Genomic DNA, 14,746 nt, shown 5'->3' on the forward strand with positions numbered 1-14,746 from the left:
AACTTAAAGCTGGGTGCTCGATCCGCTCTGTATCTGTCGATGAATAATGGAATGGGTTCCTGATCTTGCCCTCTGATGTTCTGAGGGGTTGAGTACCAGGCTGTAGTAGCAGCACCATGCTGTTAGTTTACAGACCTCCACCCTGTAGGGAGACTCAGTCCAACCACTGTAGTGTCGTCTGGAGGCTTAATAATGGTGTTTTGCTGTGGCTGGCTGGAACGCGAATGTTGAGTACCTGGAGTTCTGCCCGAAGCGTTCAATTTTTTTCTCATCAGACCAGACCTTTTGTTTCATCAGACTTTTTTTTTCTTATGCTTTCAGAGTCCTTTAAATGCAGTCTGGCAAACTTTAGGCGAGCTGTCGTGTGTCTTTTACTCAGGAGTGGCTTCCATCTAGCCACTCTACTCTAAGTGTCTGATTGAAGGACTGCTACTGAGTCAGTTACTTTTGGCTGAACAACCAACTCTCGGAAAAGTCCTGGTGGTTCCAAATTCCCTTTTCTCTGAAACACTCCAGCACTCCTCAGATCTACTTCTTTCCCCTTTTTAAAAAAATCACAGATGAGTTTCCATGAATTTATGGCTTGGCGCTTGTTTTGACATCCACTGTGAATTGTGGGGTGTTAGATACACAGATGTGGGCCTTTGACAACTAAGTGCAATCTATTCAATTTGCCTCAGGAGGACTCTGGTTTTATCCTTGTCAAATGAAATGAGTTACTATTATACAGATGCATTGCTAGCCATAAAAATCCACCTGGACATGAAGTCCTTTACTCGAATCAGAGTTTGGGGTTTTATTGTGTATTAAATTTGCTACACTGTCTTATATGAACTAATTAACCCTTTAAAGCCGGTCGGAGCGGGCACGCTCCGTTTTGCGTAACTATTTTAAAATCCCGGTAGCACTGCAACCACGTAAGCTAGCGCAATAATTTTTTTTGCATATGAAACTGGAGGAGTTGTACTTACAGTCACAGTTTCCTTCCACATATAGCTTTGCAAAAACTGCATAAAAAGCACTTGCAGCAACAAAAACATAATATTCCAGAAACACGCTTTGCCAATCCGATCAGCTGTTTGTAACACTTCCTACGTTGGAATAGACGTCAGCACGAACTTTCGCATGTCCGCCATTACCTGCCCAAAACCGGAAGTGACGTCGTTTTCGCGGAAATGTAGTTTTTTACCATCAGGGCCTCATGAGCCTATACTGGTGTTTTTAAAAGTTATCTTTGACTTTATGACTTTCTGTGTCGTTTCTGGGATGCTTAGGACTCATATTGCACTGCTGGAAATATTTTATTTTGATGCATATGCTGTTATTTTGCAAATTTGCATTATAATATTTATTTTCGTTTTTCCTGCAGTGTATAAAAATTGGTGTATTTCAAAAACAAAACTATGAAGACGCTCAAAATAAATTTCCTGTGGTGGGAAACTATTTTGTGCAACTTTTTAGTATTTACAGTTTTGAGGGATAAGCCTCTTTAAATTTCTCTAACTAGAAATATATGTTAAAAAACAAAAACGATTTTCAATTTGTTTGTAGTTTATTGCACTTTTTTGCAATTTATGTAATTACTATGCACTTAATGCAGACATATTATAAAAATTTGGGCTATAATGGTTGTATTGATGTATATCAACTTGAAATGCTCCCAAAAATGGCACTACGGCATGTAAAAATATAATATAAGCTCTGGCGGACTTGGTTCTATGGTAGGGTTAATACTTCCATTACCATGCTGCTGCATGGTAAATGTACAAATTGTATTACTTTTTATTAGAATACCTATTTTTAATACTCTCTGAATATTTTCAGTATGTTTTAGGCTTAGAAGTGATACCATGCACATGCTAAAAATAAGTGTTTATTATAAAATGAACATAGTCTGAAAGTACACAAAGTATGTCCCAAAGGTCAAGAGTTCCTCTTTAAACTCCAGTGGCTATTTTTTAGCATTGAATGTGATATTTTTGTATTATGGTGAATCTGTTCATCATTGTCAGGTGGTGTTATTGTCATAGATGAGCGGTTTTCAGACTGTGGTGTGGGCCCCAGTGCTGGGTCGTGGAGTTTTTTGATGTTTAGGGAAAATGAATAAGCCAGAATTTAGTGGTGCAGTCACACTCATGTTTATTTAAGCAACATTCAGTGTTGATTATTGACTAAAGCTTCAGATTCTGAGGTGGGGAAAGCCAGAAAAGGTTGGAGAACCGGTTTCCTAAATATTTATTTTGTTTTCACACACAGAGCCAATCCATGTTCACAGCATGCCACAAAAATACATTCTTCAATCCACGTCAAAACTCAAACTGAACTCTTTACTGGGCCACAGCAGATCGGTTCTAGGACATTTGCAGCAGTATAAGGGGGCAGATGGTTTTACGCTGGGAGGTTGCTCCTGCTCCAGTGCACTAGTTTCATTGTGTGTGGATAAAATAGCAACATCAAGACCAAATGTATGCTTACAAAAAAATAGATAAATAATCAGACAATATCGCTCAATGCTCAAAAGCCAAATAGTTATTTTGTCTTAAATAATAAACCAATCTATCGTCTAAGTGCCCCACACAGCAGTGGTCTGACAGCACAGATGCAGACTCTCTTAATCTTCCCTAAACACAGCATGGACTGCTTTTTATTGAACGCACCACCAGATATGTCTTTATATGCCATAGAATATCCCACTGAAATAGCACGAGCACCTACTTAAATCATGTAGAGATGGATTTTCCGATCCATCTAAATGATGTAAATTAAGGCTAATTAGTGTGACAGAGACGTTCTTCGCTGCACTGTTTCATGTATGCATTGGCAGAGCTTGCAGTCTGTGCTGAAGGTGCGTGTTGATGACCCTTTGTCTTACCACCTCCTCACGCAGGAACACTGAGTATTATTCAGCTTCATGTAAATACATATTGAAACTCAAAGCCACAAACAAACACACACTCGCAAAAATATCACAATAATCTACAGCTTGATTTACTATATTTAGATGAGGCGTTTTATTTAGAGACCATAACACCAAATGTGCCCTCACAGATAAATCATCACAGTCACAAGATAACTGTTTTGGGGGGGGGGGTTCATCCATATTAGTTTATATTTGTTGTCTTGACTGTGTTTTAGGGATCTTTGCAGCAAATTCCATGTGCACGCATTTGGGCGTAGTCTAAGGAGCTTGGAAAGAAAAGCATCTGGACTTCTTTAGGTTTCTTGAAGACATTTCATCCAAGAAGTACTATTGGTGGAGAGTCCCAAATTTTAAGTCTCCCAGAGGGCCATGGACCCCCTATTGATCCTCTGCCTAATCACACAAACCAAGGTGTGAAAACGAGTGTGGGCCATAGTCAGCCAAGGTTTCGGGTGAACCCATTGTGAAACCTAGCCTCATCCTATCTATCATGTGACTTGCTAAGGTTATAAATGGCCCAGGATGTGAGTGAGCGTGAAGGCGTCTGGGAAGGAACCTCAAAACTGGATTATAGATGGCAGACAATTGCATGTCCCGGATGACTGAGAACCTACACAGACACATTTGGGCATACTTGACTTTTGAGTAGTGACCAGCTGAAAAGGTTTGGCACCAAACAATCAACTTTATTTATGCTTGCAGTAACATTTTAGGTCTACAACTTTTGGAGAAAGCCATCGAACAAAAACAAGCTGTTTAGGTCATCAGCTGATGTCAGATAAAAATGCCTTAAATGGCATTTAAATGCATTTTCACACATATACTTTAATTTCTCTGTTCCAAAATCAGTTGATGGTTTGGTTTCTTTTCACTCTGAGCAAACTTCAATCAAACCAGCATGCGTCACTACAGAATGCTTATTAGCCAGATGTATCTGGGACAGGACCAAGAAATTGACAGCATTTCTAGCACACAATGGCAGATGGTGTAAGCTGTGGTTTGAGGAAGGAGTCAGAGGGGACTAGTGCAGCTCCAGAACCAGACAGAACACCGTGTACTAATGGGAGGTGAATGATTTGAAAGAGGGAGCGAGGTTGGGGCATGTAAATTAGAACAAACAAGCTTGTAGTGCAGTGGGGTCATATATACAATGTGTACTGGAAGGGCAGTCTATGAGGCTCATGGAATTCAGATATGGAGAGTGGGCAATGAACCCTGGACGCTGTGGAGGGTTCATGGTTTCAGTCTTAGGTCTTTGTTTCCCCCGCTGTAAAGAACATGCCAGGCTAGTTCTCCCATCATTCAGTCCTTGTTCCTGCCTTACACCTGGAGCCGGTCCCTGGAAGCTGGAAACAGAGGATGAGATTCCCTGCAGAGATCAATAAATAAAAAAATAACAATAATAATCAATAAAAATTGATTATTGTGATTTACCTGCAACTCTAATCTTTGGCTGGTTAGATGCATGTGTAACCCTCATTTTTCAATATCACGGTTAACAGCACATTTCCATGTAGACTTTAGTGCTAGTTTGTTTACCTACTCTTGTTTGCCTGCCGGGGCTCAGCCTGCCAGCATCTGTGGATCAAACGCAGACACGTCCCTCCAGCCATCTGAGATGAAAAGGAGCTTTTATATTATAAAAAGCCATTAAAGATACAATGATGGTGACAGTGTTTCAGGGTGGAAAATTACTTAACATGATTTCAATTCGACTTGAAGGCATTTAGGTTCAAAGAGAAAGACTTGAAAGTGCACCTTGGCCCAAAACACAAAATCATTAACTTTCAATTACATGTATATATTACTAAATCACCATGATTGTCATCCCAAGGCACTTTTCACAGTAAGGTAAATACCTTTCAGTATTTTAGATGGAAACCTCTATGACATAACTATTCTCTATGAGCAGAAGGAACCTTTTAACAGTAGGACGTCTCCGGTAGAAGCAGACTCTGGGAGGGCAGCCATCTGCCGTGACTGCTTAGAAAGACCAGACAGAAAAGAAGATCTTAGAGAGACAAGAAACAATACAACAATAAACGCTCGACAGGTTGCATCATAAGTACAGAACATGCAGTTCTCCATATACCTGCAGAAAGTGAAGGAGGAGAGAACACAGCACAAGCAGGAGGGAGACGATATATAGGTGCACCTTTGTAGCGACATTGCTAACAGTTTTCAGATTAAAGCGTGCTGTTTAAGGCAGCAGTGGCAGCTGTCACCTGTAGAGCTGGATGATTGTTCAAATACTTTGGAGACCGACACTGAACTCGGTCCATCACAGGGGAAATTTGCCTGCTGATTTTTTTATTTTATTTTTTGATGATGAAATTTCCTCAAGGCAAAAAAGTGCGCAAAGTAATTTAAAATTAATTTAGAGTCAAAGCCAGCACAATGTTCCTGAGCTGCTTTTTGTCCCTCACGAGTGCCATTAAACCTGCTTCTCACTGGGACTCAACCAGCTCCTCACATGGGCCATTAAAACCTGCATCGCCTCAACCAGCAGGCTCAGCCGGAGTCCCCTCAGTCCTTCTGAAAAATAACATTTTATTTTTATTTATGTTTATCTTTCCTGCAAAACTCAAAAGTGATGGATGATTTATTAAAAGCACTACAGAGAATAAACTGCTGATCGGTATTTGTATGTTTGTTTTGTGGCTTTTTATGTTTGCGTTCTTTGTCTTTTTCTTTGTTTGTTTATAGTTCTTTGTTTTGAAGGAAAACTCACTGCCCAAGATAAGTGGGTCAACCCAGCACTGCATAAAAGAAACCATCTATGTGAGGCAGTATCGCGTATCCTCACTGGCTTTGTTTTATGTTACTTTACTGACCCTGTATTTAAATTCGGGTCCAAAAATGCAAATGATGATGCAGTTTCTGTAATTGTGCCTTTGCATGTCACAGCATTGAGTTTTAAATCAAACAGTCAAGATGTGACTGAAGTACAGGCTTTCAGCTTCAATTCAAGGGGTTTAACAAAAGTATTGCATTAACTGTTGAGGAATTATAGACATACACAGTCCCCTGTTTTTCAGAGACTCTAAAGTAATTGGACAATTGACTGACAGCAGTTTCATGACCAATTGAGGTCTGTTGCCTTGTTATTCCATGACAAGTTAATCCAAACGTTGTATTTTGTAGCTGTTCACAGGAAATTTCAGAATGAGGTGCAGTGAGATGTTGATGCAAGCAGTGTTGCCAACTCCTCAGTAAGGAAAATCGCTATTGGCTGTCCTAAAAGTCGCTAGAAGTCGCTAAATGATGTCATTGCCTAATTTGCATAATTGGTCATGCTAATGTAATTGTAACCAACATTGTAGACGAGAAAAATAACATCGTGGAAGAGACATAAAGGGAGTAAAAAACGTCCTAAATGCATTTAGAATTTATTTAGAACTACAAATTAAATTTCTTTTAGCAATTATTGTTTTTTTTAATGTCACAATTCCAACCCTGATCCTCTATCCGGGCTTGGACCGGCAAAAGTGACCCGATATAGGCACTGTGGTGGAGTTACTGTGTGTGTGTGTGTGTGTGTGTGTGTGTGTGTGTGTGTTTATAAGTAGTTTTAAACCTTGTGATCCACAAAACAACATAACAGTAAAAGAAGTACTGACTGCGTTACAGTCAGTGTGGGAGCAGCGGCTTCGCTCATGCGCGATTCATTTGCAGTTTGGACGCATAGGTGAACATCTTCTGCCCTGATAGCAGCTGGGGGAGGACTATCCTCCGCCTGTGAGCGCTTTGGCACGGGCAAGGTGCCCACGGCAGCACCGCTGCTTGTTGAGAGTAAGAGCGATACGCGCTTTCACGTCAAAAAGTCGTCATAAGTCTCCAATAATACCAGAAAAAGGCGCCAGATTTGTCGCTAGACGCTTTTTAGAAAAAAAAAAAGTTGCTAAGGGGTCTGAAAATTCGATAAAATTTGGCGACAAAGTTGGCAACACTGGATGCAAGTGAAGGATAACATGTTTAGGCTCGAAAACCAAAGTAAACCCATCAGAGAGAGAGAGCGAAAGGTTTAGGAATGGACAGATTTTACTGGACTATTGTTGGTCTCAGTCTTTTAACTTCAAATATTTACTGTTGTTAATTTTCACCTGGTCTTTAAGTCAGACGTCATTAGCCGTGTCTGGGCCCAATCTTTGCCACAGAGTTGAAAAACTGTCAAAATTTTTTCATCTGTAACAAAATGATCAGCGTTGCTGCATTACCAGGTGTAAGAATTAAGTTTAACATCCAGGCATCCACGAAAACACAATTTATTAAATGTAACAGAGTTAGAAGTTAGCAGGAAGTTAGCTCACTAGTTTCCACCTAAATATAATATAGCATGATCTGACTGAGAGAGTTCTGAAACAATTCAAACGTACAGCTCTGTTATCACTTCCAACATAAATGAAGACAGAAAACTAAAAAGCAGTGACGTTTGTAGGGTTACTGAAGTTGGGCTAGCTGGTATATAATGATGTGCTACATGATCGCTAGCAACACAGCTATGTTAGCATAGCATAAACACAGTGAAGCTGGAGGATGAACGCTAACTTTTTTCCACTCGATAAAAGTTAACGTGAAGGTTCCCGATGGTTAGGGACAAATGCAATCGCATAGCAGGATGCTGTAAACGGACCAAACTTCAGTCAGGAGAACAACTGAGATAATCCATCCACAATACGAGGTTAGTTTTAAAAACTGAGCTTTAAAATAAACAGTGGTAATAAAAACTGAGAGAGGCCGACAGTGATCACTGACTGTTTTTAGGAGCTTGTAGATTAAATAGAACAAGATGCAAAGCAATAAAACATGTTAAAAACACAACATCCTTATTAAACGCAGAGTAGTTTGGGCCCGGAAGCAGGATTCATCACGTCATCACTTAAAGACCGGATTACGATCTTTTCAAATTTGGATTAGTTTGATTGTTCTTACCTCTCAGCCATAAAAGGGTGATGGGGTATTGTCGTCACCCTGCTGGGCAGACACCTAACCATAATTATATCTGCTGAAAATCTAGACCTTGTATTCCAGTGAAGTTTTCCGAAACTCTTCTGAATGCAATAAGTAGAGAACGAGGTGTGTCTGTCTATCAGTGCGCATCATTAGCAGCCTGTTTATCTGCAGTGCATTCTCACAGTTAATGTCTGCGCCGACTGTTTGTGGACAAAACGCTGATTGCATTTATATTTTAACGGTACGTGGATCTGAACGCCCCCCCAGGCCGCTTCGGATGATCTGAAATTCCACACTCGATGAAAGTGAACACTTCAACCCAACAAGAACAGAGTTCAGCGATCCAAGGTGCATGCTGATGTGTTGGAAAACTCGTCAGAATGCGCACAGAATTAAAAGTACTGAATGAAGCAAGAAAAAAAATCTATTTTTAATTCTTACCTCTCCACAGCAAACGTTCGCTGTAGCTTCTCTGTCTGTTTGTACCCCGTGCTCCAAAATGTCCCAGTGTGAGGGTCTATTCATAGCCGCATCTTTATCAGAGCGCAGCTGAGATACGACTGCACCTCTATGACACCACTGGCACAATTTTTTTTTACAACAGGAGGTGGAGGATTAAAGAAAGGACACATTTTGATCAATAACAAGAGCAGTGGAGAGTGCAAAAGATACAAAGACTCGCTGAGCACAGTTACCTTGAGAAAGCGAACAATACAGAAAACTAAGCTAAGACATTGGACAGATACTGGCCTTGGATTAAGTGTTTTATTAACTTTCCACGCAGGGCTTTACTGCCCTGTGAGCTAAATGAATTACATTCAATAAGTAATAAGAATAACTTTGGGGGCCAATTTACTTAGTTTTTTATGCATGAATATAGTCAGTGTGGGAAGATTTGTATTACTACAACTGAGGGGCAGTTTGGCTTCCCAAACAGTGCCTGGAAATTCAGCGCCTGCAAGGAATCCATTATTAATGTTCAACCCTATCATTTTCCGGTACATGTAGTCATTTAACTCCAGGAACCAGAGGAAAAAACAAAAAGAACTCATTGCACCTGTGAATGTGTAGAGACGTTGTCTGCTGCATATTGGTACTGACCTTAAAATCCTGTTTAAAATATAGCACAACAAAAAAAGCAGCGAGAAGAAGAGTAGTGATAGATCAAGCCCACAGAGACAGATGGCTCCAGTAAGCAGAATTATAGTTTGATGAGGTAAAATCCATACTATATTATTGACCTGTGTTGACGTTCTCATAGACACTGATCTCATTGCAGGGCAGCTCGGATATTGATTGTCTGACTGGAAATCCCATTACGCACTCGCTCATTCAGTGCCATTTGAACTGCTGAAGGTACGATGGATATCCCTGCTCATCACAGAGAGTAGCGGCATGCCACCTCGCTGCACGCAGTCTTATAAAGAAAGTCGAGTTTTAAGGGTCTCTATGCCCGACATTTACTTGTTAGCAGCGCTTGTAACACTCATCGTGAAGCGAGCGACGGGCTGGAAGTGAAGTGGTTTAGGCGAGGTTTTAAGGAGCGTGCGCGAATAGCCCAGGGCGTCTGTTGAAGAGCCAGAAATAGCTGAAGGGTTTGACCTAACGTAGCGCTTGTTGTTAAAGTCCAATGGAATCAATAGACACAAACTTTAAAGAAGGGGTGGAGCGGCTGAGTGGAGGAAGAGAACCGTTAGAGGAGTTTGGACGGAGGGAGGGCGAGTTGAAGGCAGGAGTAAGAGTTAAGCAGAGAGAGTGAGAAAGGAGTGATGGTCAAAGACAGCACAGGACCTTGGAGGCAGTGTAAACAAATAAACACATAATCTTTCTTTTCAGGCTCGCTCTTTACTTTCTCCAGCACACACACACACACACACACACTGTCAGAAATACCGATCAAATTCTCCATTTCTTTGTTTGCCCTCTGGAGAAGACTTTGAACAGAGCAGATTCTTCTTGTACACCCTGACCTCCAGCTTCCTTGCTCACCTCCCCGTGGAGCTCACTCCAGCCACCTCTTCATACACACACACACACACACACACACACACACACACACACACACACACACACACACACACACACACACACACACACACACACACACACACTTGCTTCTCAGCAGAGGGGAGCAGGAGAAACATAAGCACATAAAGGCATAAACTCCACCGTCATAAACTAAGCAGTAACACACCTCTTATATTTCCAGATTATTTGCTTCAGTCTATAGAGGTTCTATTTCTCTTCGTATAGGCCTGTGCCATAATGCGAAGGATATTGATTCATGCGGTGGAGCACAGCAATCTCACGTCAGCTTAGGATCACATTTCTTTGTGTGCTTTGTCACATCTTTTCTTTTGTGCTGTGGGAAAAAGAAATGCTTAATGAAGCGTTGGTTAGCCTGCACAAATGTACGTGTAACTCATAGTGAAACTGGATTTCTAGTCGTTCATTAACCGCTCACTGTTTAAAAGCCTTAAAGCCTCTGAAAATGTGGGGGTTGGAAAAAGAGGCAGTACACTGTGAGTAACCATAACAAGCAAATTTCTTTTTCAAGGTCATCTCCTTCTGTAACGCTGGACCCCGTTTAGCTCTCTTACTACACTTGGATCACTTGCAGTCCAATGCACTGCCAATTTCAGCATGGTCCTCTAACGTGTGCAGAGAAATCATCTGACAGACGATCATCACAGGCGATGGGAGCTGGTCCCAGCACAAAGTTTAGGACTGTGCTCAAGGTTGTTTTCTTTTTGTATTTCACAGGTTTGTGCAACCTGAATTTGTCTTTCAGGCTCAATCTGTCAAGATTCATTCACCAGCTATTTAATTTTGTATCTATATTTATATATATATAATCCACCCATTTCATGGTAGCAACACAATGCATTTTAGCATCTAGGCAACAAGGTTAAACTGAGTATCAGAATGAGGGGAAAAAGATGACTTAGGCAACTTGGTGTGGTTGTTGGTGCTAGATTCTGAGTATATCAGAAAGAAAATAACCAGTGGGCAGCAGTTCTCTGAGTGGAAATGTCTCGTTGATGTCAGAGGATAATGCTTTAAGCTAATAGGAAGGCAACATTTATCAAATGACCTCTGCAGTCGCCAAATCTCAATTGAATGGAGAACCTTTGGGATGTGGTGGAGCAGGAGATTCACATCATGGAAGTACAGCCAACAGGTCTGGGCCACATTTGTGATGCTGTCATGTTAATGTGGAGCAAAATCTTTGAGGAATGTTTCCAGAACATTTCCTGGCTACATAATGAAGCATTAGGTAGTTCTGGGCTTCACAAATGCATCCTCTGTCATTACATTGTAACACCCAGGGTATCTCAAGATATAAAGGGCTGTGTTTAGTCATAGTATAAAGTAAATGTCATTTCACAGATATAATACCATCATATGCCCCAATCGTTTATAAAATGCTCCCATTAATATTGATTGATGTTGTCGTCAAAGTATCTATGAGCTCTGCTTTGTTTACATTCTGCTTCTACTACCAAACTAATGTTGGTTATATAAAAATATATATAAAATGCCAGCCTTGCAGTTGGTGTATTTATCTTTATTAACTGCAATACTGACTCTGCTTTTGTGTGTGTGATAAACGGTGAAGTGAAACCTTGGAAAGTGGAAAATGCACAGCAGAGAGAGTAAATGGTCTGTATTTGTATAGCGCTTTACTAGTCCCTATGGACCCCAAAGCGCTTTACACAACCTGTCATCCACCCATTCACACTGGTGATGGCAGCTACATTGTAGCCACAGCCACCCTGGGGCGCACTGACAGAGGCGAGGCTGCCGGACACTGGCGCCACCGGGCCCTCTGACCACCACCAGTAGGCAACGGGTGAAGTGTCTCGCCCAAGGAAACAACGACCGAGACTGTCCAAGCCAGGGCTCGAACCGGCAACCTTCCGATTACAAGGTGAACTCCCAACTCTTGAGCCACGAGTGCCTGTTTAAACGTCTGTACCTGGAAATGTTTGTGTTTGGCTTCAAAGGTCTACTTCCATGATGGTATTCTATAAAAGGACATCTTTTTTCTTTTTACGTTGCAATTCTGATGTCCATCTGTGCAAAAATATGTTTTTTCCTCTTTCCAAAAACTTCCTGCCATCAGGGTTCCACAGCCCACCCCTGTGTGGCCCCTCAGTGCATTAAAAGTAAATGTTTTAGGTCCACAAGAACAAAAGCATCTCTCACTACAAGGTCAGCTTTCAGAATTGGCTGCCTGCAACTTTGCCGTTACCCCAAAGTTACATTTCAGCTTTTGGGCTCAAAGCACAGGTGTTCAAAACAGGACTTCCAGGGAACTATCTGAAAAAGCTGCAGCACCAAACACATTGCAGATATGCAGCAGGAGTCTACCTTGAAGGGGAGATGTTCAGCCTGGTTCTGTAAGAGGTTTCTTCCTGTTAAAAACGGAGTTTTTCCTTCCCACCGTCACCAGTGCTTGCTCTTTTCAATGTATTATGGTGGAGTCTTTATCTTACAAAATAAAGGCTTCGGAGTGACCGTTGCTCTGATTTGACGCTGTATAAATAGAACAGAATTGAATTAAATTGCATTGAATTGAAACATAGCTCCACCGTGCTGCTGTGCCACAGGTGGTCAGAGTCCACAGGGCACCCTTATATTGTAAATCTTTAAAAACACTATCTATTATTTTGTCCTGGCTCTTGCTATTGTGCATTTTCCTCTCAATGGCCTTAAATCCTCCAGCCGTGTAATCTCATTGGCTCTGGGCACCTCCGGGCTGCTGGACCAGCTGCTTCTCCACATTGTTTCGACTCATTTATTGTTTCTGTCTTGGGGAAGCTCAGGGCACCTCACAGTAAATGAGGCTCATTGCAGTCAGGGCAGGGGGACTGAACCTGTGACCTTGTTTTTGCCAGTTCACTGTCTCTCGAACATGAAAGCAGCCACTGCAGCAGTCAGACACACGTGGGCTCTCCTGAAACAAAAGTCTTTTTTCTTTTAGCCCCTTTCCCCCTTGTTCTTGTTCACTCGCCATTAAAAGCCATAACGCCCATCTTAAAATGAAACAGCAAATCTCTTGAAACAATTTCGTCTTATATATCTGCCAGGCGCTGGAGTTGTGGTGAGGGGGGACAAGATGACAGTAAATGAATATTGATTTTTCCTCTCGTACTGTGCAGCTGGTTTCTGGCTGAGTGAATTTACTCTTACAGAGTTGTCAGAGGGTGGGCTGTTTAATGGGGTGTTATCAATTCACAGAGCGTTTGAGTGCTTTCTGTTGGTGTGCTTACATGATGCAGTGGCTGCTGGGTTTTAGTTATGATGTAAGAGAAAGACATTCAGAGTTAAAACGCAGGGGTTGATGCAGAAGAAGAGACCGTGCACGTTCAGATGGGTTTGAGTTGTTTAAGATTCCAGATTTTTCACGCTCGTGTCTTACCTCGGATTAATCGGATTTGAGCAGCTTGGGTATTTATAATGCTGCCAGTTGTTGTATGTGATTGCTGCTGTTCTCAAATGTGATTAAACACAGCTTTCTGCTGCTTTTGAAAAAAGGGAAGCAGATTTGAAGATAGCATATGTCTCTGTGAGTAATTCACTCAGTTAATGACGTCTGCTTGTAAATTATTAAATATTATTTAAACACTGCACTCCAGATTCTACAAGTTGCCTCTTTTGCAGGAAACATGTGTTTTGATTCGGTTGTTTGATTTGAGAGTGGCGGGAAGTGCAGCTGAATTAAAGGGAAAAAATTAAAGTGTTTGTGTGGGTGTAAAGCAGGTTAATATTATGGAGAGGCTTAGAGTAGTATTATCAAAGGCGAGAGGTGATAGGTATGAGACAACATACGGGGGATTTGTTAGACATTTGAAAAGGTCACAGCAACACTACAGTGAGAAAGACGCAGAGACTGTTTGAGCAGAAAATCCGTGTGTGTGTGTGTGTGTGTGTGTGTGTGTGTGTGTGTGTGTGTGTGTGTGTGTGTGTGTGTGTGAGACACCCAGTTCATAATAATCTTTATTTATCTTTGACCGGGCCCAGGTGAAGCTGCTCAGTTCGCTCTCTGCGTGAAACGAGCCCTTTCAGCGCCCCTCCCTTTAAGCCCACTAGCTAATTGGCTGCCCCTCATAAACAAAAGGGTCAAACAGCAGGTGGGTGGGGTTGATGTTCTCATAGCTATGGTATCTGGCAGGCATGCCCGGGATATTTAGGACAGCTTGAAGCCTGTGTTTCTGGCTTACAGCATTAGTTTCAAACTTGTTCTGGCATGCTCCTCGTCAGAAGCCAGAGAAAGGTCACAGCCCACAGTTTTCATCCATTATCAACAATGAAAAAAGGGTCTACAGTGAAACGCGGCATACGTTGAATTTATTTAGAAGTGCAAATTTTACAGCACGATAGCAGGACCGTCACCTCACAACAAGGTGCTGGGTCGGAATCCACCTTTCTGGGCGGGGTTGTGATGTTCTTCCTGTGTCGGTGCAGGTTCTCTCTGGCCTCCTCACACAGTCCAAAAAATGTTGTTTAAGTTAATTTGTGATTAGAAATAGGCTGTATGTGACTGTGTTGGCCCTGTGATAGACAGGTGCCCATTCCAGGATGTACCCTGACTGGTCCACCAATACCAGCTGGGACAGGTTGAATTGGATAACTGGAAGCCTGACCCTGACTGCGGTGGCTCTGGGGCCCACTCCACAGTTTGACAATCAGTGGTTTACAGGCAGTACCTCAAGCACAGGCACGAACAACTGACAGCACCTGCAGTTCTTCTATTGGCCACTAGGGGCTGTTCAAGCAAGTGAATTCCCATAAGCTGCCATGTTAAATGTTAATCGTCCTGGTCGCGGAACACTGGACCAGCTCTTTATCCTCTCGAGGATACTTGAG

General features: G+C 41.9%; 1 protein-coding gene and 1 long non-coding RNA gene across 4 annotated transcripts in view; one reads left to right on the forward strand and one right to left on the reverse strand.

The window, feature by feature from the left end:
• LOC308397943 (neural-cadherin-like) overlaps positions 1-14,746 on the forward strand; it is a 348,547-nt gene that overhangs the window by 327,637 nt on the left and 6,164 nt on the right. The gene's annotated exons all lie outside the window — the stretch shown is intronic.
• Positions 2,226-8,829, reverse strand: LOC308397945. 3 transcript variants are annotated; one of them, XR_013971867.1, is made up of 4 exons: positions 8,315-8,829; positions 4,780-4,900; positions 4,464-4,533; positions 2,226-4,289 (listed from the first exon to the last, which is right to left on the reverse strand). It is a non-coding gene; the product is annotated as an uncharacterized lncRNA (long non-coding RNA). The 3 variants fall into 3 exon arrangements; XR_013971868.1 differs by having other exon boundaries at positions 4,840-4,903; XR_013971869.1 differs by having other exon boundaries at positions 4,780-4,903.

Source organism: Rhamphochromis sp. 'chilingali' (genome assembly GCF_963969265.1).
Source record: "Rhamphochromis sp. 'chilingali' genome assembly, chromosome: 6".
NCBI classification, from domain to species: domain Eukaryota; kingdom Metazoa; phylum Chordata; class Actinopteri; order Cichliformes; family Cichlidae; genus Rhamphochromis; species Rhamphochromis sp. 'chilingali'.